The 22,872-nt window shown below is 34.2% G+C and overlaps 1 protein-coding gene across 1 annotated transcript in view; it reads left to right on the top strand.

Annotated features, from left to right (window-relative positions):
• Window positions 1-22,872, top strand: part of GPM6A (glycoprotein M6A) — a 113,287-nt gene that overhangs the window by 48,018 nt on the left and 42,397 nt on the right. The gene's annotated exons all lie outside the window — the stretch shown is intronic.

Consider the following 22,872-nt stretch of genomic DNA (forward strand, 5'->3'; position numbering starts at 1 on the left):
CAGGAATTAGTGGCGTACCATTTGGAAGTCAAGATGGATGCTTCCTTGTTACTTTCAATTCATACCTCTAATCTTGTTTTACGGGACAGCTAATGCAGAAAGAGAGCTGGTGCCTGGAGACTGTTTGTTTGTGACACTTCAGCTATGAAAAACATAAGAGCTTTTCACTCTCTCATCCTCTTCAAAGTAGTTTCAGGGATTTCAGATACTTTGCACCAAGCATATGGAAGAACATTTTAACACCTCAAATACTGTTCCATAGTAACTGTAGGGAAAACTTTGAGGAAAATAATTTTTTCCCTTTTGATTTTATTGTAGCAATGGCTTACAAGGGAAGAATAACAGTAGAGCAATGACCTTTCAATAATTATCTTAGTTCTTGCTTAACTGAGAAGAAATTCTGTTCCTAACAGAGCATTCTTAAGCATTCTAAAATCAGGGAAGATGTACTGCCACTATGTTCAACTCTGCTGGAGAATCAGTAATCTGACTTCTCTCATTGTTTATCTATAAGCATCCATAAAAACATAAAATTATTAATATGAAAATGTTTTTCTGAATTTCAAGAAGTATGCTTTCACTTAGGGTAGTTACCCCGAATATTGTATTTTTTTATTGATTTGTAAGATCTTGGACACCTAATTTTTCATACTAGTAACGTCATCAATTAGCAGATGTAGAAATACTGGCAAATGAAAATATCTGCCTGTTTACAGAAATGCTGTAAACCTGAAAACTCGTTTAGTGACTCATTTACTCCTAGTAAATGGCTAGTGATGATGTCATATGAAGTGGGAGAACAAGCTGTATGTTTCCCTAGCTTTGTTTTTATCTTCCTGATGTGTTTTTTATGCTATACACAGTTTCATGTAGTTTGTTACTACATAGTGTATCAGATAAGTCTTAAATTTCGTATAGCTCATTAAATTATATAACTTCTCATTTTTTTTTTTTTTCAGCAGTAAGAGGTAGGACAGAGATTGTAACCAGGGCTTTTAAAGCCATTTATGAGGAAACAAGGATTCATAGTAAGTGATGTAACACATTACTTATAGTATAGTGATAGACCTATATCCAGATCCAGACCTTCAACCAAATATGTACTTATGTACTTCATTGTACTTGAGGACAAATGCAATTCTTGGGGCCTCATTTTTATTCTATTTGGTTATTTTATTTTCCTTGAAGATTGGTTTTCCACAAATATTCTTGGTTTATTCTTAGAAGCTTCTCCACCTTTGGAGACTTTTCATATCTTCTTTTATCTTATTGAACTGGAAATAAGAAGAAAGGATATACCTTTGGCTGTTGGATAGATAGATGACAATGATGGCTGTTAGATGAGAATGTACTGAGATGCCAATCCACCTCAATTCCTTTTAAAAGGAAGTAATGGAATATCCATTGGCAAGGGGTTTCATGATCAGCCTACTGGAAAGTTGACATAAGCGCTTTGTATACGACTGTTCTCTCTGTGATGGCAGGAAATGGTCTAGGTGACTCTTGGAAGCCTTTTCTTTCTCATTTTGTATCAAATGATAGGAATTAAAATCTCCACATTTCAAATATACTATATTCAGCATAGATGTTCCAGGCAACTGTGCTGGTCCGTTCTGGGTTCAAACAAACAAACAAGAGAATAAAAGATAAGAGGGGGGGAAGTTTAGCATAACTTACCCCTCCTACACTTGCATCTTGACACCTTTTATAATAGTTGCATGAAAAGATGGAAAAAGTTAGCATAAGATCTGCTCTTCACAGTCTGTGAAATGCTAGGAGAAAAAAAAAAAGGGCATAACATGTAGGTTGTGTTATGACTAATAGAACACTTTTGAACAGTAAGCTGTGAAATCCTTTGGAAAAGCAGAAAATTAAATTGAAAAAATCTTCAAATCTACAGTTTGATAAAATGGCGCTATAAAGACGAAAATGAAATGAGCTTTAAGAGACAATGGCAAGGTTGCTACAACTAGAAATTCATATGAGTTACAATTTGAGCTAATGGCTCAATTGTAAAGCCTTTAGGCCATCTGCCCTACTGACCTGTCATAGTTACTGAGAAATTTAGCGTTCTCCTGTAGTGGAGGACATGTGTAATTAATTGCCCAAAAGTAAATAGTATGTTAACCAGACTAGGTGAAGCCTTTACTTAAGATCAATGAAACCTCTGGTATTTCCTTGCCAAAGTCATCAAGAATATAATTAAATCTCTGTCAATCCCTATGCTGTTATTTTAGAGCATCATTTCTTTTGAGGTGAGAGCAAGATATTATGTAAAGAATTCCAGCTGTCCCTGAGAACTTTCTCCTTGGCTGGGAGTCAGCCACACAGTCCCACTTTTAGCTTCCGGGCTTTGATGTTTGACATGCAAATAAGGCAAATAAAAAAAAATCAATTATCAATAAGGAAAACAAATCTTATGAAGAATAATATTTCTAATAAGCCATAGGAAGGGAAGAAAAAAAAAAAAAAGAACCACAACACTCTAAAATTATGTAGATAGACTCTCATTCAGATTCCTTTTTTACTAACTTGTATAAGACTTTGTGCTCTCTTCAAAACCTTGTACAGGCTATTCCAGATTTACGTGTCAATGATGCATTTGCACTCAACCGAGCTGTGCAATGATCTGATTTTACAGTCATCAAACACACAGATATTTTGTGGAAGAAATCAGTAGAAATCTTTAAAGGAGCTGTCTCAGACTCAAACAAAAAACCAACAATAATATTAAGAGAAAAAATTTGGTGGAATTTTGCTAAAGCTTTAGTATCAGACCGTTGGCTGAAGACAAAATAATGTGCAGCCAAGCAATGTCGTCATTTAGTCTTGAATATGCCAAATGCTGTCAGCTAGAAAAAAGCCAATAACAGTCCTCCATGTTCAACTAACGAAGAACAAAAATTGTTACTATCTTTAGAAAAAAGCTACTATTTTGTTTAATACTCTACATTATAAACAGAAAAGAAACGCCTATCCTTTTGATGTCTTCTAAACCAAATTTAAGACTACTGTGCTTATGGATGCCAAATAGGTCCCAGAAGATTACATTCTTGGAAACGTCCAAGCATTTCTGTCTTTAAACATGTACCAAGACAGAAGAAATTTCATAAATTGTATGACGACATAATTTTCCCAGAAGTAGAGGATCCTATTAGCATGGCTTCTCTACTGTTGATTCTCCTAATACTTTCATGCCTAAAGACTGATTTTGGAATTTTTGATAATTTGACAACTTAAAATATATGATTATTTAGTGAACTTTTCTGAATTAAGATTTTCAGTTGCTGCCTTACACCTTATCTCGTACTAATCACCAGTAACTTGCTACTCATTTAGGGTGAATCTCTCAGAATAGACAAGGAAGGCTGTATGTCTCATTATGAGAACATAACAAATAATTTAAATAGTCAAAACTACTTGGCATACGTATTTTTGTATTTCTAACTTCACAACAAATATAGGTTTTTAGGTGAGGTTTGCACCAGACTTTTGTTGTCAAAGTCAGTTTGTTACAAAGTATATCGACAAGTTTTTCCTCCCTAAGGAAAATAATGAACTAGTGAATCAGATCTGACCAAATCATGACTCAATGTATCGATGAAAATGAGCTATTTCTAGATGTTTAGAAGTAGTATGGAAGAAAGACCTCAAATCTTTTACTTTACACAATTTTTTCAAAAGTAGGGTTTATGAATGTGTTTGTGATGGGGTTTTTTTGTTGTTTGTTGTTGTGTTTGTGGGGGGTTCTTTGTTTGTTTTGTTTTTTTTCCTCTCTTTCCATTTTGGCTGGGTTCTACTTGATTCTTTGTCTTCTGAAGACAAATTATTGACAGCAGTTTTAACCTGTGCTTCACTGGGAACAAATGCCTTGGCAACTGGTCATTGTAACAGATTTTCTGGGTGACATGCATATTCTATACTGCTCTTGCCAAAGCCTGGTGTTTCAGATAGCTTCCTTTTCAAGAGCAGGTGTTCATTTATTCCACATCATTCTGCAACCTTGGCAGATAAAATTCAGAACTAGCATAAAGAAAGAGCTTGTTGATTTAGCTTCATAGAAAAAAATCCTAATGCTTGAAGCTCAATGTAGATCTACAAAATCTAGAAAGAGGAAGAAAGGTGTAAAGTTGTGATATATCTGTCTGGGAATAAGGAAGGATAATGAGTTATATCTGAACATACTGTCTCATTAACTTGTCTGGATCCTGTATTTTTCAAAGGAATATGATAACACTCTGCCTACACAATTATTTTTTATTTAAGTATTTTTTTGTACTGATTTGCTTTGTCTGGACAGTATTGATTGCAATAGTTTTATTCTTTGTTAAAATAATTCTGTTGTCTCTCTTCTTTTACTTTGCATATCTTGACTTTATCAACATTGTTTTAATTACACATAACATAAACCATCAAAATCTGTCATTAATGAAAAACATAACTTACATGTATGAGATCTGATAACAAAACTGTCCTTGCAAACTGAAAGTGTAGTAAAAGCCCCACACCAATAGGGAAAATATTCTCAGCCTGTGCTGTTCCATGGATACTGTACACTTAAGGGAGGTAAATATTTGACAACTTTCGTACTATGTTAAATCTATTTTACTTTGCCACCACCTCTGTTCCCTTGCTTACAAAATAGATGTATTTTACCTTTGAAGTATTCTTCACCTTTATAGGCCATCTCAAATTAAGCCAACTGCAGCAAACATTTTTGTCTTATTAATTTCTTTATTTATCCCTTGGCCAGTGTAAATGCTTAAAAACTGTTTATCAGGCTTATGTCAGAAAAATAAAAAAATGTGGCTTATTAAGCCTCCTGACAGAGAAAATAAGCTCACTATAAAAGCTACAGTATATGTGTATGAAATCAAATTCGATTTGACCCAGCTACCTGACCCACCTACTCTGTGGACTGAAGACTTTCTGTGATGCTTCAGAATCTTTGTGTTACAATGGTACAAGAACTAGATAGATTTGTCTAGAGGGCCTATTGTAAATTGGTGGTAGTTATGAAGGGAGGAAGAAATAAGAAGTTAAAATATCACTGCAGCTCTTGGAGACATCTCTGATCTTGCTTCAAGCATTAAAAAAATCCTTAGGTATTCTCATCAGTGTACACTGGAAATAATGTAGGCCAACAAGCAAGTGAGTTCTTCAGGTGGATTATGGAGCTTTTGTTGCTATGTGATGACACAACTGCTTTGCTGACCACACTTGAACTTATTGCAGTGTATACTTGTCTGATTTAGAATTCCAGGAATTACTGCGATACAGTAATTTCTAACTGTGAACTCAAACTCCAAATTCTTTATTAGTCTCACTATTTGGGACATGTTGAATGGTCATCTCTTTAGAAGATCTGAGCAAGGAACAGGCTTTCTAATCTCTAGGATTTGGGGCTCATGATATGCTTTTGTCAAAGTAAACATTCACACAAACAGGTAAAAATAGCTGTAGACTGTAAGATATAAACATCTACCTTCTGAAATAGGTTCACATCTCTATTTTGAATGTAACCACAAGGCAGTTCTCTGCATTTCTGATGTACTTTTGAACAAACATTTTAGGACTGTATAAATTACATTTGGCCCTTTGAAGGCAACAGCAAGGTTGTTGTGTGCCCTGGTGAAAATGAGTCTGACACCACCGCTCTAAAGCAAAGTAAGCAAAGCATACAAGCTCAGGAAGTCTTAAGCACAGGTTTAATTTAAAAAAAAAAAAAAAAAAAAAAGGTTGCCTAAGGATTTTTGTAAAATTTAACTTAGATGGTCTTGGTTTTGTCCACTACATATCCCTCTCGTGCAAGTGCAATTGTTTTTCCCTGCATCCCTGGCTGCCTCGTACTTTCTTCACAGCCCTTTTACTTTCTTTCTATAGTACATTGGTTCAGGATATATGTAATCCATGGAAAACACTGGTGCAGGTAGGGAAGATAACCAGGGATATTGGAGGAGCTGGGCACTGCCAATTTAGTTATGAGGGCTCTAGAGAGGAAAGAGAGGATCCCAGCTGAAAAACATCTGGTGTTAGGAAGAAGTGAAGAGCAGAGTATCTGTGCTCTAACAGCTGCCTGAGATCAATAAAAGAGCAGAATTTCTTTTTCCATAGCATCAATCACGAAGGCACTTGCATTTTAATAGAGAAGATCACGGCGACTTATCTAGCCTGTGTTTTTCTTTTAGGATGTTTTAAAGGTAATCTTGTCTGCAAGTGTGTTTCTACAGTTGTATAAAGTGCTAGAGTGTCAGAATAAAACTGAGTATTGCCAGAGACTTAAAAACTAATCTGGATTATGGAGTTTCTAGAGGCTTTCAGTGCTGCATATCTCTTTCTTACATACAATTGTCACAAAAATGCCTATGGCTAAAACACAGCACAGTGAAAGACAAGAGTCTAGATTTGGAAATGCAAACTGCAGCACAGAAATAGGATCTAATATTTTAACTGATTTTGACAAGCGGTAAGTTCATATTTTGTGGCCAATGTCACTGTAAGTTTGTTTTTAATTTACTGAGGTAATGATGTTGTGTGGTTTTTGCTAGAAGATTCATAGCTTTTTTTTTTTTTTCCTTCACAAGATAGCTCACAGGACATAAGCTTTTCCTAGTTGCTTTGCTTGGTATTTGGAACCTCTTAAAGACAATTTATTTTGAAACATTACTTTAAATATTAATAATGATTCTTCAATTTCAACAGTGTTCTACTCCAAATTGTTACAAGTTAACTTTGTGTTTGTTCCAGCTGGTGTCATTGTTTTACTGATCTTATTTTTATGTAACTTCTGCATTTGTCTTTGTCTTGTCTTTGTAATACTAGCGCATCGATGACTGCAGTAATAGTACTCTTCTCATGAAGACCTGTATTATGTTCTTTATGAACTTTCAAATATCCAATCTCTGCTAGATAGTAGTCAGCTGAAGATTTTCTTTATCCCTCACAAGACATTCCTAGAGGTCTCCAGAACACAAACCAGAAATAGTAGTTATTATCCTTTTTCTGCATGGACAGGAGAATAAAGCTTATGTATAAGTTTCTATTGAGGAAGTAAAATCCTCTTCTTCTTTGTAAAAAAAGTATATGAGAAAAATTTTGTCTTAGAAAAAGTTAACTGGAACATATTCAGTGTTTTTTGACGCCCATCTAGCATTGGACACAAGTGCAGTGGCCATGAGAAGCATTTAAGACTGGGAACCCATATGTGTGACAACATACCTTAACATTGCACCACTAATAAATGTTGTACCATGCTCACAGGCAATGCACTGGCTGTTTGACTAAGATTGTATTTGGAGCAGAACATGAACAAATATTTTGGTCATACTTAACTCTCCTAATTTTAGGTGTGTGGGAGTGGGCATCATCTAGAAAATGAGCTGTCTTCTTGTTTTAGTGCAATTTTGGAGCCCATCAAGCCAGCACAGTTCTTCAGAAGCCTCTTAGTAGGAGTCTTTGAAGCTACAATAAGGTTTAAAATAAGATAAAATAACCCATTTCAAACCAAACCAAACCAACCAACCAAACAAACAAAACCTTCCATCAACAGAGATGCAAATTGCTCCATGCTGAAATACCATCTGCTCTCCCAAATAGATTTTTACTAGAGTGCAGAACATTTGGCTGAAGATACACCCTGCCGCGTGTTTTGCAGTTTTCCTTTGTTGTACTTGCCCTACCACATTAGGTTTTTTCTGGAAGTCTTAAACTCATTTATTAAATGTTAGTTGAGTGCATCTGAAATGTATACCTGCTGTCTGAAGGTATGCCTAGGTATCAGAAGGATTCCTAGGTTTCTTATCATCATCATAATATGAAGTATTATATTGACCTTTTTGTGTCTTTTTAGAGTGATTTTTTTCTCAGAAGTTGCTGTTTGAGAAAACCGAAGAAAGCCTTTTAAGGTCATTCAGATTATCTCAGATAGACATTATTGCCATTCCTGCTTGGGCAAGTGAGCAGTTTTCTGTCATTAGAGGAGGTATACTTGCAGATTCATTAGGGTTTTTTTTACCTGGCTTACTGGAACTTGTTGGCAAATTTATTGCCAAACTCCATGTTTTTGTGCTTTCCTAACCTGCAGAAGAGCTGACTTGGCTTGAGGGACTGTTGAAAATCATGTTGTTCTGGCCCTGTTTTGGTGGCCCTTTCTTGGCAGCATTTTAGGTATATGAATTTTTTTTGTTTGTTTTTTAATGAATGTAAACAGAGTAATCTCTCCAATAATTTAGAGCTAAATGTTTAGGAAAAAAGTGTAAGTCTTCTGCGCTGACAGTAAATTCAAGTTTCTGCATGTTATGTTTGGCAATTTATGAAAACTGGAAATTTTTTTCTTTACTTATCTCTCCAAGAAAAAACTTCTCTTTAGCAAGAAGTTTCTCACGTAAATGTGGATGAAGATACGTATCTGGATTAATGATGTTGCAAAGGCATGTGTGAGATCTTAGATGGAAGGACTCATCTTTGCATTCCCAAACTTAAACATAATTACCATAGACATCAAAATTGTTACAGTAAAAAAAGACAAATTCTCCAGTTGCTTTTTTTTTTTTTTAAAGAAACAAACATACAAAACAGTTTAACCTAAATTAAACTATATAAATACTTCTGGATATAAGTATCATATGGATGCCTATAGATACTTATCTTTTACTTTTTTTTTTTTCTTCAAAAGTGCTTGGGTCTGTTTTAATGATTTTTTTTTGCTCTCAAGCCTTTCTGTTGTCCTTTTTGCTTCTGTATTTTTTTTTTTTAAACTTCCCAGCAGTAAAATCTATCACTCTTAGCACAGTGTTACAATGAAGAGACTGTACAGGAGCTAAATAAGACTTCCTGAGACTGTGACCTTTTTTAAATACTAAAAGGCTTACTTCTGGAGATAACTGTGCTAACCTAATTAAATTAGTGCACAGAAACTGTAATGGATTCATTCTGCCAACTTCAAGTTTAAAAAAATAGTGGTTCACAACTATTATAACTTTAATTTTAGTGTGAAAATACATGGTTTCCTTTACCCCCTGCCAAAAAAAAAGTTTATTTAATAAACTTAGTCATAATGTTAAACTGCTTTATCAAATAGGAGTTAGTGCTCCTCAGTTCATCCGTTACACTTCAGGTAATAAAATGAAAATAAATTTAATATTCAACAAGTAGCATTTGACCATGGTCACTATGGGACTTATAATAGTAATGTTAGGTAAAAATTACTGCTGTAAAATAGACAAATGTCTGTTATTTGTATGCTAATCATAGCTGTGTGTTTCTAAAGCAGCTGTTGTTCACTTCTGTGGTGACCTTGCTTTAAATCACTAGTATATTTTATAAGATAATACTTTACATTAGAAAGCTTTTAAGCTTGAACCTTTTGAGAGTATGAGAAGAATCATCTGTTTCTCAAAGACAGGCAAGCACACTACCTGGAAATTTTCTTTGGTTAAGCAAAAGAAAATAACTACAAATCTATTAAATAAGGAAAGTGCAGTATAAATCTTAGGTGTTAGAAATAGAATTTGAAAACACACTGTTGTCACTGCCAAAGTTGTAATACTTATGTGAAATTTTCTTTTTAACTTGTTTTACTATATCTATGGTTTCTTTCTAAATATGATATACAGGCTTATTGATTTTTGATTTGTTTTGTTTTATTTCTTTTTCTGGAATTACTTTAGTGAAATAATTTACAAGAAGGTGGGTATTTCTGGCTGTGAAAAGTGAGATTATAGAGCATCCCATCACAGTGGCTTAACTGTGAAGAACTGTAGAGCTCTCCTCCTGTAGAGCAAACCAGCAGAACAGAAGATACGTGATAAATGAGAGCTAGTCATCCTGGATCGTGGCTTCTGGGGAATGTTTTCTTATTTCAGGATGGGCCTGTCTTCTTCTATTGCATGGTTAACTTTTCCTTTCCTTGCTATTTCAAATTTGGGAAAAATAATAAATTTTGTAATAATAAAACATTCTAAAGCCAACATAAATCGTATTCGGCTACTGCAGGCATTTCTGACTTTAAAGTTAGATAAGGACATTGGAAGATTTAACAGGTGGAGGATGAAACTGGATCTATTCAGGCTGTCAGTATACTGCTGATTTTCATGCAGTCTTGCAATTTCGTATTTTGATTAAATCACCCGTAGATATGTTTCAGTCTATGTAATTTCTAATCCACAAATTAATACTTAATTTCTTTCTAAAAAGTTATTCAACTCTAAGTTACAGTCTTAATGCAATTTTAGGTAAGGATTAGGTTCTATAGGAGGTATGCTGGCTTTTGTATTGTATTTCACATTCTCTGCTCTTGAAGAACTCGTTGTAGTGTTACCTATTACTTTCTCAAGCTTCAAATTATCTTAGGGAAAAAAAATAAGCCTTGATTCTAGCTCAAAAGTTTCCAGAAAGCATGGAATTAGTAGAACATTCTAATTTTGTGCAGCAATTGTCCTTCAAAAAAATTAACAATTATTTAATTGAAGAAAGACTTAAAGGCAAAAAAACCTAACCCCAAACCAATAACCTACAAATGGGGAGGGGGTCAGGATATCTCTATACAAAAGTTATTAAGATTTATTGGTGACGTTCAGCATCCTGTCTAGATTGAGTATTGACTAAACTATAAATTTTAATGAAAATAATTGTATTTTAGTATCTTACAGATAAACCTTTGTGAAACTAGAAAGAAAAAAGTCTTTCATGGCAAAGCAGCAGTTGAGTAATACGAAATATGATTTCAAAGTCTGTGTTCTTGAAATGGAATTCTCTTGTCTACCTCTCATATAAGTTGTAAATGTCTTTCCGTATTTTAATATACAAGAATAAATGCTTTTTCCACTTCAGGTAGAGAGTGAAAATGAAATGCATGCTTAATGCAGATTGATCTTTGACTAGATTTGAATCTATCTGGTTGAGAGTCATTTTTCTTGATACGGTTATTCACTTCTTTACTCTAAAAGTTGTCATTTCACTGAATAATTGCTGAGACTTCTTGCTGCAGTCAGTAATAGACACTATTTAATGGGAGATGGTTTAGCTTTTAAATATATAGTCTTTATGAAGCTGATAGAAGTTAGTTACTACAGATGTTCCTGTTAAAAAGAAATACATAACTTGAGGTCTTGGCAGAATGGAAACTAATTACTCTATTCCAGTAAAAAAAATTCAGTTTGATATAGTTAAGTTTATTAGTTTTAAGATTGAGAAAACGTGTAACATACTAGTCCACAGAGACTTTACTGATGGCCTATAACTTTAAAGTTGTTATCAATGAAAAAAGTGAATGTGTAAATTTGCACTGACTGAGTAAATGATACCTTTAAGGTGCTTATTCTAAGTTCATAAGCAAACACTTCTGTTTGTCTTTTATTTGTGTCTGCAAAACTGCTTATTCACAGATTTATATGTCTGTGTTTTTAAAAATTATTGAGGGATTAATCACTATGTAAAGAAGTCTAGATCAGATATGTTAAAGTGTTATATATATCTTCATATATATATTTTGAAGAATATACAAGAATATACAATATTCATTAGTTTCATGGAACAGTCTTCCTCATAACTAATCAAGTTATGACTGGATTATTCAGATCATCCTGAAGGATGATGACTATCTGCCTCATCGTTACCTATTTCCTCATCTATTTTCTTTCTGATGTGTTGAAGTGACAGTCATATAAAAAGTTATTTAATGTTTCAATTGAAAGATTATGGTTTTATTTCCAGATGGAAATATTTGAAATTTCAGACTGAAACTTTCCAAATTATTTTTTTCTGCTACTTTGGTTGAAATTATTCTACTTTTTTGAATAATAAATGCATACATATATGTGTCTCAGTGCCTTGGAGAGGGGTGGTGGAATTAGATAGCTAGAACAAGGATGGGAAGAGAAGAAGGAGAAAATGCTGAGTTCCCACTGCTCATCCCCCAGAGCAGTTGAGTTTGTCGTTCCTCCCAGCTTTGAAGAGAATGAGCAAGATTATCTGCTTTGATTGTTTCTCAGGCAAATAGGTATTCAAGGGAATGAGAGCAGCCAGGATGAAGACTGCCTGAGGGTAAAGGGAGCAGATGAAGCTAAAGACAGGCTGTTGAGAGAAAAGTGATGTAAAACAAGGGGACATAGGATCAGAAGTTGCATATGATGTAGAATAAAGAACAGGGCTACCTACTGCCAAGCAAAAGAAAGTTCTAATTGTTGTCACACCCAAGAGCTCAGGATTTTTGAGTTTTAGAATTCCACTACTATCAGCTAACAGCCATACAACCTACATGCCCTACCTGCTTCAGTAGTGGAAAGATTTGTAAGGCAAAAGAGATTAAGGCAGCTAAATATTTAGTATTTTCTTGATATACATCTCGCCAGTGTGTCCTGCACAGCTGCTGGAAAATTTCCTGAGATCAAAGTATTCACAACTTACGTCTGATTGTATTTTTTTGTTATTTCCAAGTGTTTAGTGTGCACAACTGGAAATTACAACAGTATATTGTGTGTGATTATATAAAGTTGTATTAACATAAGTATTCTGAGAAATCATATTAATGTTATTCTGAGTACCAAACTGAAAAGTCACTTGGCAAATAACCTGTTCCTGTGTTCCACCACCTGAAAAAAGGAGGATGCTACTTTCTCTAAAATGAGGATTTTTAAAACTGTAAACACCTTTTAAATAAATAAGAGGTTTGTAGAACATTCCAATTAAACACATAAATGCACGCAGAATTCATGAAGGAGTGTTCTCTGATTTTGCAAGACTTCGATAATGCATTAAAAAAAGAAAAAAGATGTGGCTTAAAGCCTAGTGTAACTCAATCTATTTGTGAATGAGGAAAAAAATACTGCAGAATTATGTTTCAGTACATGCTTCATAGTATTTTTCCATTTGGGAGAAATAGCTCTGGTCAAGGTTGAGGAGAAGGATTGAGGGACTGATTCTACAATCTCTAAGCGAGAGGGATAGAAAAGTCACTTATTTTCTGGTTTTATGATCCGTGGCATTGTCTTTTTCTTTATAATAAAAGTACTTAATTTTCCCTTGCATTAGTGTTCTTACAAACTGTTATTGTTTCCAGCAGATCAAAAACAAAATTATAAACCTCTATAATGGTGTCAATCATAATATATGCATTATTGATACATATAACATATTTATAACTTATTTATTAACAATAATAAATCGTTTATTTAATGTACAGATCTTAGATACATGATATGTGAAGTACATGTACTGGGCAAAACATTTGGATTAATTGACCCTAGTCATCCTCAATTGTATCAAATTTGTGCAACTGGTTTATTTCATTCCTGTCCCTTTAGCTTTAGAGTGATTTTGAAGCTGACAAATGTTGTCTGTGTTAAAACAGCCAGCAGGTTTTTTTAAGATTACAAAGATTGACTGTGTTATGCCTGACTGATTTGTATTTCAGGCAGTGACTGTTCTGTGTCAGTAACTTTAGTACTTATTAACTGCCAGATTAAGATTTGTCTCATTAAATAGCAATAAACCTAATGTACTGAAGAGTATGTAACAGCTAATCACAACAGGGTTTTATGTCGATTGTCATAATAATCAATGTCCCACAAATGTGAATATTTGTTAATGTTTGTAGTTTCTTTCAAAGGTGTGAATGTGTAGGTTTTTGCACATATATATATAAAAAATATTTTAATTAATACTTTGTCTCAAAAAAGTTGCATTAGTTTATATTGCAAGCTCTAACAGTACCTGTAAAAAGAGAAAATCTTCTCAAGCATGTACAGATCCCCCTTCCAATGTTTTCACTTAATAATCAGTTCCTCTGTCACCACAAGGATTACCCACTTAGACATGGGTAAACAAAATCAGCATGGGCATTTCTAAAGTTTTTTAAGCAAATGTGAAATAGTAAAGGTGTCATGTGTACTGGTGTCTAAAATTTGTTAAGAAAAGCCTAAGCCAGATTTTGTCTACTTTTGTAATTGTTCCTCATATACCACAGTCAGCTGAGGTCTCATTCTTATTAGGTTTTACAGCTACTTGTAAAGTACAACTCTCAAACAATATAAGCAGGCTTAAAGAACAACAGCAGAGATGGTGGATCTCAGGGACAAAAGGGCAGGGATGTGGGAAGTGTTTTCTAAGGGGTTTGACACAAGTAGTAAAAAAAAAAAAAAAAAAAAAGAAAAACCAAAAAAAACCAAAAAGGAATTGACCTAAGACCTCTTCTGAACTACTACTGCTTCCCCTCAGCTATTATTAGTGGAAGTTCAATAGAATTTTATCCAACACAACAATTAACTCAAGTACTATTTGGAAACAATAGTGGTGTGATGTCACCTACTTCTGTCTATCAACCTCAGATTCTGTATATTTTTTTGAGGTTACAGTGTTAATTTGATTTTAAGTTGATGAGACAAGCCACGTGTTTGCAGTCAAACACATGCTCAATACCTTACTAAGTGGAGCCTTGTGTGGGCACCTAAATAGTAACTGAGCCAATTTCTTTGACAAGCTGTGAGATGTGCGACCAGGAGCTTTTGCTTAAATTAGTTCTTTGTTAGAATTACAATTGACAGGGCTGGGAAAGGCGACAGTGATACCTTAAAGGAAGTATACAGCATGCAGGATGTTCATTTACTTGCTCATCAAAGAAGAAAACAAAAAAAAAGTGATGAAAAGAAATGCTAGTTTCCTCTCTGATTAGCAAAGAAAAAGAAGCATTTTGCTTTAAAGAAGCGGTTCCAGTGAATCCAAGATAATTTTCCTGTGTTGTTAAAAGTTATGGAGTAGGAAAAAGATGCAGAGTAGCCCTCAAGATGTTGTGCATACTCTGCCAAAGCTTGGAATGTACCATCACTGTGTGAAATCTAGTCCTTTGATCATGACTCATGACGAGACATTGATTCTCTGCTGTCACAATAGCTTAGATCCGTGTTCTGCCGAAAGGTACTAATCAGGTGGATTGATGCACAGTGCTCTTTTGTTAATGTATGATATCTAGCAATTCTCGTCATTCATTAGAAAGTCATCCAAGTTCAACCAATATGTTGGCAGAATACTTTGGTGCAACAGAGGAAGCCAACAAGCTATTTGATCATTGATAAAAGGGTACAGTTCGTTGTGTAACAGATTATGAATTTTTGTACCCTCACCACTGAGTGTTGCTGAAGTATGACCAATGAAAGAAGGGATGGAATTATTGCATGTACTGGTTAATTCAGATTTACTTTAAAAATATTTTCAACATATACATTTTTCATTTCATTCTGTTCCATGATGGACATTATAATAAAAATTTGTGTATATGTATATATATATATATATATATGTATGTATATTTCTCCATGTCCAGCTGTGTTTCAGTCACCCAGGAAAAGAGACTGTAGGTGTCTCTTTTTTATTATTCTCTAGTTTTCATTGCAGTTAAGAAGGGTGAAACAAAGCAGAAGCATGTTTATTATCTGTGGGATAAGTAAGTATGTACATGTGACTCCTAATCTAGGAGAGAGGACCTCCTCTTGCCTTAAATTGCCATGCTATGTGCTTTGATGAGAATTAAAACCAGGTTTATTTATGTTAGGTGTGTCTATATACTTCATTGTAAACTTATTTTTAATATAGTGTAACTCAGATATAAAATACATCTTTAATTTGGCTTTGAAAGTTTATTATAGCAGGGGATGTAAACACAGAAATTGTAGATCTCTCTGCCAGGTGGATTTGCTAAATACAGGTTTTTTAACAGCTCAATATTATTCTGTTGCAGGCTTCTTGAAATAATATTTCTTCTCTTTGAGTGGTGTATTGCATATTAGTACCAGAGTGCATTAAAACTATGAATTATTTGGGACCCATTTAAGCAATCCATTTGAGATTTAATTAGCCTGAATGTAACTGAAGAAGCATGTTCAATGCCTATGATGAAAATGCAAGTCTAAATTATATTTCTGATATAGAAGGTGCCACGATAGATTATTAGTAATCTTGTTGAAATAAGGGGGTTTCATTTGTTTGTTTTGTTTTTCTAGTGAATGCAGCTTTTTAAACATTTCAATTTGAACTGCAGTTTTGACTGCATAGTTTGGATGAAATTATAGCTAATTTTAAGCAGTGTACAAAAATTGCAAATTCTGTTGCCCTTGTTCAGATTTAATCATTATAGTTATCCGTTACTCAGAACAAGGGAGTATCAATATAAGTAATGGAGGGAGAGATTTTGTGTCATGTACTATGTTTTATTACAATGGCATGTAATCTACAGATCACCATACTTCAAATGAATGAAAATAATAATGAACGGAAAGAATTTTACAATTTGTACACACACTAAGAATAAAAAAGCTATTAATAAATGAATTTGTAAAGCAGGTCTTTGAAGGTCATAGTAGTTTTCTCATTGAAAAAAATGCTTTACTTTGCAATCTGCTATTTCAACAAATATTAGTGCTGCTACACGGAGGTTTTGTAAATTTAAAAAAAATTGCATTCCGTGTGACATTTGAATTCATGTTGGAGTACTGACCTAAACTGGTCTTATAGTTCTAAAATTTCTAACTAAAATAAGCAGTTGATAATTTCAATTTTATTTCTGTGACCCTACTAAGAAGAACATGCTAAACTAAGCTAGGTTGCTTACCTTTTGACCACTCTATTTCTTTTGCTTTACTGACTGCAGGTAAGTTTCCAAATATTTTCTAGAATTCAAATTATGCTGAAGGACCAAATATTTTACCTTTACTGCTTCAATTTCAACTGTTTCAGCATTTAGCCACATAAAACATCACCTCTTAAAGATGGCAATAATATTGTGCCTCTTTTGTCACTAAAGGATTCCTCACATGCACATTTAGTTTCTGCAGTTTCTTAAGACTGCATTTTCAGATCACTGTACTGTACTTATGTCATTTTAATTTTCATTTTTGTTTTGAAACATCTTTTAAGGATTTTATGTTTTTATAGCTTTTTTGGTGTAGCTGAAAGTTCTGTGTATAACCTGAAGACAAAATGTAGTAGTAAATATGGTGGAAAATTGTGGATTTTTATGCTGCAATATTACCATTATTATTATTGGCCTCTGTGCGTGGCCAGTCTATGTGGGGACTTTCCTTGTCCATGTCCAATATCATTCAAACAACTTAAGTCATATTTTTTTGATAACTGAAGCTTTCTATAAGTTAGAGAATCAGAACACAGACAGTTGGAATGAGTATTTCAAACATAAATCTCTTGTTCCTTTTGCATTATTGGATGGGTTTGCATAAAGTCATATTTCTATAGAGGGAGAACTTTGAAGGCCTGAGACCTTACAGAACAGCTTCTGGTTGCAGGTAGCTGAGGTATTGATCCTTCATATAATTCCCTTGGGTATCAAAGTTATCTTAACCAGTGCACAGAAGTGGTTTCTGGGAATTTTTTAATGCAAGATAATATAAAGGTGGGCATCTGATGAAGGGATGGGTCCGTGGGAGCTGCCTTTAAGATGCAGCATAAACAGACTGTATCTCGACTGCTTAAAGTTGACATTTTGGCCAGAGTGTTTCTTACTGGTAAACATGCGTTACAGTAATTGGGAGAATGCACTATCTTAGTTATTTCAATTTAGTTCAAGAATTTCTGCATCTAAATAAGCAAAATGCTTTTTACAGATTCTCTTAGCCTTGGTCCCATGTTAGGTGCAGCAACTGATCCTATTACTAACTGCAGAATGACTGTAAAGGCCTAACATTTTGATTCTCAGTATTGATTTCAGATTAGCTAACATCCAGTCACACTAAGGAGGGTAGATCCAATAACAATACAAAATTGAATGGGTAAGAAGATATCTGCGTCTTTGTTTTGTATTTTCTTACAATTAGTTGGCCTTTTTCCTGAAAATCCTTTTGAGATTTTCTGTGGGCATTATTCTTGCTCTTCTACATATCATGTTGCTTATAATAGTTTAATCAAAATAGTATGTTATTTATTTATTCTTTCGCTGTAGTCTCAGTAGCTAGGATCTCAGGATTAATATTTTGTTAACAGTAATTTTTTTGCTTGATAGCTAATTATGTAATAGTAAACATTCTCATGGAAAGCTAATTTAAAGGAGAAGTCATCTCCTGAGCAATACTTTAGTTGTTAGCGCTTGACATGGCAAGGTGATAACGTTTTCTTTTCATTTCCTGTAGATCTTGTATAGTGGGACATCATGGGAGCAGAGTGGGGATGTATCCCTTGAATGACCCTGAGTGACAGTTAAAGGGCAATCATATGGGATGTGCATGAAATACTTCTTGAACAGGTTTTTCAAATAACAGCACAAGAATGATCTTTGCTGATTAATTCCCAGATCTTGCTTTCCCTCATTTGCAGCTTTGTTAAATTGCATCTCAAATGTCTTGTCTGGCTTCTGTACTTGGACAATATCAAGGGAACTGCATTGGTTCTGTCTCTTGCTCTGCTGTGATGCCTTGGAGAACAGTTTCAGATCAGGAAGTCATGCCACATGTTGAACAATTTGGGGTTTTTTTGGTTCTAGACATAAGTAAAATGTGCTGCTTTTTTTTTTTTCAGTACTGTGTGTTTTGATGGATGTATTTATCAAGTAAAATTTTATACAGTAGCAGCTAGATTATGGCTAGCTTAATAAAATTCAGAACTAAATCTGCATGTTTCATGATGTTTTGTGAACCTATATTTGAGTTGGTTCAGCATCAAAACTGTGTGACAAGTGTTAAAAATTTGGAAATGAGAAAATACATATCTAGCCAGTCATGGAAGGCACAGAAATTTTCTTTTTTTTTTTTTTTTCCCATTTCAAGTTCATGTAGTTCTCTTGCATTATGCTTAAGAAAAAATGTCATTAAAATGTTATATGATCTTCAGAGATGCTTGTTCCCATTGAAGATGTAATTATCTGTGATTAATCAGTAATACATTAGAGATGTAGATATCTATGATCAATCATCTTAGAAATTCTACCTGAAAAAACATTGTAAAGGAAAAAAAAAAAAACCTAGAAAAATCTTCCATATTATCTGTTTATTTTTTATTTAATTTTTAATATTTATTTTCTCCATGTTAATTTTTCCATAGAATTCTGAGGTAGATGTGTTTTCTTAACAGTTTGTGTAAAAGACAGTAGCATAACGGCATACTGAAATTGATTCTGAAATCATTGGTTTAAACTTCACTTTCACCACAGACATGTGGCAAGGTACGTAGGTTCTGAATCTCTTGTTTTTCTTGTTGTGTTTGTTTGTTTGCTTCATTTAAATACACTGGCCAAAAATCATGTTGTGTTTTATTTGTCGCATTACATGTCCTGATCTATGATGAGGAGAAAGCATTCACATATCACTAAAAAAACAAACAAGGGAATTATCGTGGCAGTGTAATTTGTGTGCATAATTAGCATAGAAATCACAAGGCCAATTTCTACTTCTGCTCAGGATCTATATCTTTCACCTTCTTAATGTAGAAAAGAGACCGTATAAATAGACAAGGTGAACTTATGTGTGACTGGTGCACTTAAAGTTATCTTAGAAAACTCGCACTCAAAAAGCAATATAAACTAGAAGAGGTATGCACGTATCTGCCTGCATAAGGGACACTTTGCAGGCCTTTTAAAGCAGAAATTTATATGCCTATATCAAGAATATTTCTGATACAGACAGTAATAATTGTGCTGAGAGGAACAGATGCCTATGACATCTTTGCTCGCTGGATTGTGGACATATGTAATGTAACAGTAATGTGAGCTATTTTGATAGCTGAATATAATCAGTATTTGAAGTTTTATTTCCCCCACGTAAAATAAAATTCTTTGTCTTGCCATCTTCTATGTATTTCATTATTACATTTTCTCTGTGGAATGCTTCATAAAAAGATTTTTTTTTTTTTTTAAAAGTACAGTTCTTCACATTGAAAGCTACAAAGAATAGTATTTTGGATTACTTCCTATGGTGTATGTAAAAATACATGGTCCAAGCAGACCTAGATTTTTACCTGAGGGAGAATATTGTTAAACGTAAGCAAAATAAGAATATTAAATGCTGAATTATATTGCATAAGTTTATTGTTCAGGCTTACTTTGCAGGGCAAATTCTTTGAAAAGTACTGAAACCTGTATTTGCAGAAGAAAACAAACATCAAAAGAGCATACAATCTTTTTTATCTTTCCCACTAATTATTTCTGTGGCTGTGTGTCTTAATTTCATTGTGAAGGTGGTGTTCAGAGTAATGAGTGACTGCCTGTCTCACGCAGACATGTACACACATCGCACAGCTGAGTCACATTCTGTACCAGTAGTTCAATATCACTGTGCAAGTTAAAATAGCATTTCTATTGTTCTGCTATTAAACAGCTATTTTCACATTCTGAACAGCTGAAAGAGAAGAATCGAAGCAAATGTTACCTGCAGCACATTAGTTTCTGTGCTATGTGAATGATGTGTGATACCCCATTAAAAATCTTAGTCCTGATTCACTGACTTCTTTAGTTTTGAGTTGATTTGACAATACTGAAAACTCTGGAGTTAATAATGAAGTAAGTGGAGGTGGTTCACAGCCAGCTGTTTCCAGATAACAATAGTCAGTCTATTAAATACAGTAGTTGTGTGTGAGTGGGACCCTAACGAAATTTATTCCAGTTCAGAGTATTAGCTATTTTTGTTCCCGTGTTGTTATATTTTTAACTTTCTCTCTTCCACTTTGCCTGTCTCAGAAGGTGAAAAAGAAATCTTTACAAGATTTGTCTTCCATCTCCCAGCCCCAAGCTATTGCAATATTAAGAAACACTCTCCCTACATTTCATATGTCTCTGTAAATATTTAGTTCTTCCTTGTTTCTTCATCTTTCACTTTACAGGCTCTCATACATCACTCCCATTATTACTCTACTCTTGTCTTCTCCCCTCTTTTTAACTTTTCATATAATGCTGCCAGGTGTAGAGTGTTACTAGTGTTCTGGGCCTTTTTCTGCTATTATTCCATGCTGAAAATGGTGATGGGCATTTTGTGATAAACTCTGAGATCATGCAACTATGTATTTCCCTGTAGTCCTTGTTCAGTGTATATATTTGCAATACATATTTCTTATTTTTATGCCTTTGATACAGTGTATTAGCCAGTGAAGGATCCTTTTCTAGCATTTCTGTAGGCTTTTAAACACTGAGGAAATAACCACAGTTATTGTTAAGGGTAGTTTTAGAAAACAGGACTGAAGGAATTTTGAGAGATTTCTTGTATTTATCTGCATGCAGAATTAGTTACTCCAAAAGCATTTGTATGTTTTCCTAGTCTGTTCCTCAGACCTCCCACAGCTGGAAAGGCCGCAGACTTTCTGAGTATAAACCCCATACCCTAACAGCCACTGAAGAAAGACACAAAGTGATCACTGGACATTCGAAGCCCTGTGCTGCTGAATAGGAAAGCTACCTACTGTCCATGTAGTAAGATGACATGAATTGCAAGAAGGATATATCCTTCAACCAGTGTTGTATGGGCTCAGAGAGGGGAAAAAAAAAATGATGTTACCAAAGCGTTGAAAGGGTAGAAGGTGTTACATTCATTTGGTATTTTACAGGTGGCTGTAATATAGTAATTTACCCTTAAACAAAAGTAGTCTCAAGCCTTATCTTTCTATTTTTATACGACCAGTATACATAGCTGGGAATTACCCCAATTTTTGAAACCTGTTTGTCTTGTACCTGTGTAGTATAGTAATTTATTTTTGTTGCAGCAAGTATCCAGCATTTTAAATACTGATTTTTGTAGGACCTATATGTACAAAATATCAATAGAGGTTTGTATTTAACTAAAATATATGTATATTTGGAAATGGCTTAAACTGTTCTCTTCAGAGAATCTTGTATATAAATAACTGCTAAACATATATATATATCAGACAGATTGATATTTGTTCATTAAAAGCGACAAATGAATGTTTGAATAGACAGAGGAAATTACTGCTTTGGTTTTCCAGGCTAAAGGAAGCAAGAATTTACTAACTTAAAGGACAAAAGAGGAAATTACATCTAGAGTCTACATGGACTTTAAGAAAAGTAGACATACTTTCTTTAAAGAATGGCTTTTTTGTGCCTATATTTTTTTCTTTTAATATATCTCTGGTGTTCCTGTGATTTAGCGTAGCCTAAAACTTTTGGAGCATGTTAAAATATATTGACTTACACCTGCTGAACATCTTATGAGTAATTTTTAATTGGCTATTATCTGTATGAGCATTCAAAATGTATAGACCTTTCTTTCATAAACTGGTAATGCTTAGGAGAAAATAAAACTTCTTGCTACTGAGACAATGCATGTTTGTCTTCCCTCAGCCAATGGTTCTGGCCTCTCTGTCCTTCCAGAAGGCAATAGGAAGGCCCCTACAGGGTGTAAAAGTCATCATGGGAGCGGTGAGATTTGGGAGACTCAGAGATGCTGCATTCATGAAACTACTTGACAAACTAGGCTAGACAGTGCTGGAAACTCGAGCACCCTTTCTGGGGAAAGGGTGTGTTGCAAAACTGGGCATTGGTTTAGAAACTGTAATGGCTGGACAAAAGGTTGTCATTGTATAACTACACAGTAATTCCCTTCACTTAAGAAACATTGCACAGGGTAAAATTCAACTTCTACTTTTTGTCTAATTTTGTGCCTTTTTGGTGGATATCTTCATTAATTCTTGCGAGGTATTTGAGTGATGCACAAAGAATTGGTGTCACAGGCAGAAGCAATTCTGTTGTCAGCCCTGTACAGATGAAAAAATGCAATAAACCTATGGTGGTTGAAGGAATTGAAATGGATATAATCTTTTTGTGGTTTTTCTGTTACTGAGGATCCTCCTCAGTAACCAATAGGTGAGCAACAGGAATTATGAATATAGGTATAACCTGGGATTGATATTGTAACCTGTTCTGAATAAAAA

This window comes from Patagioenas fasciata, chromosome 4 (assembly GCF_037038585.1).
Source record: "Patagioenas fasciata isolate bPatFas1 chromosome 4, bPatFas1.hap1, whole genome shotgun sequence".
Lineage (NCBI taxonomy): Eukaryota > Metazoa > Chordata > Aves > Columbiformes > Columbidae > Patagioenas > Patagioenas fasciata.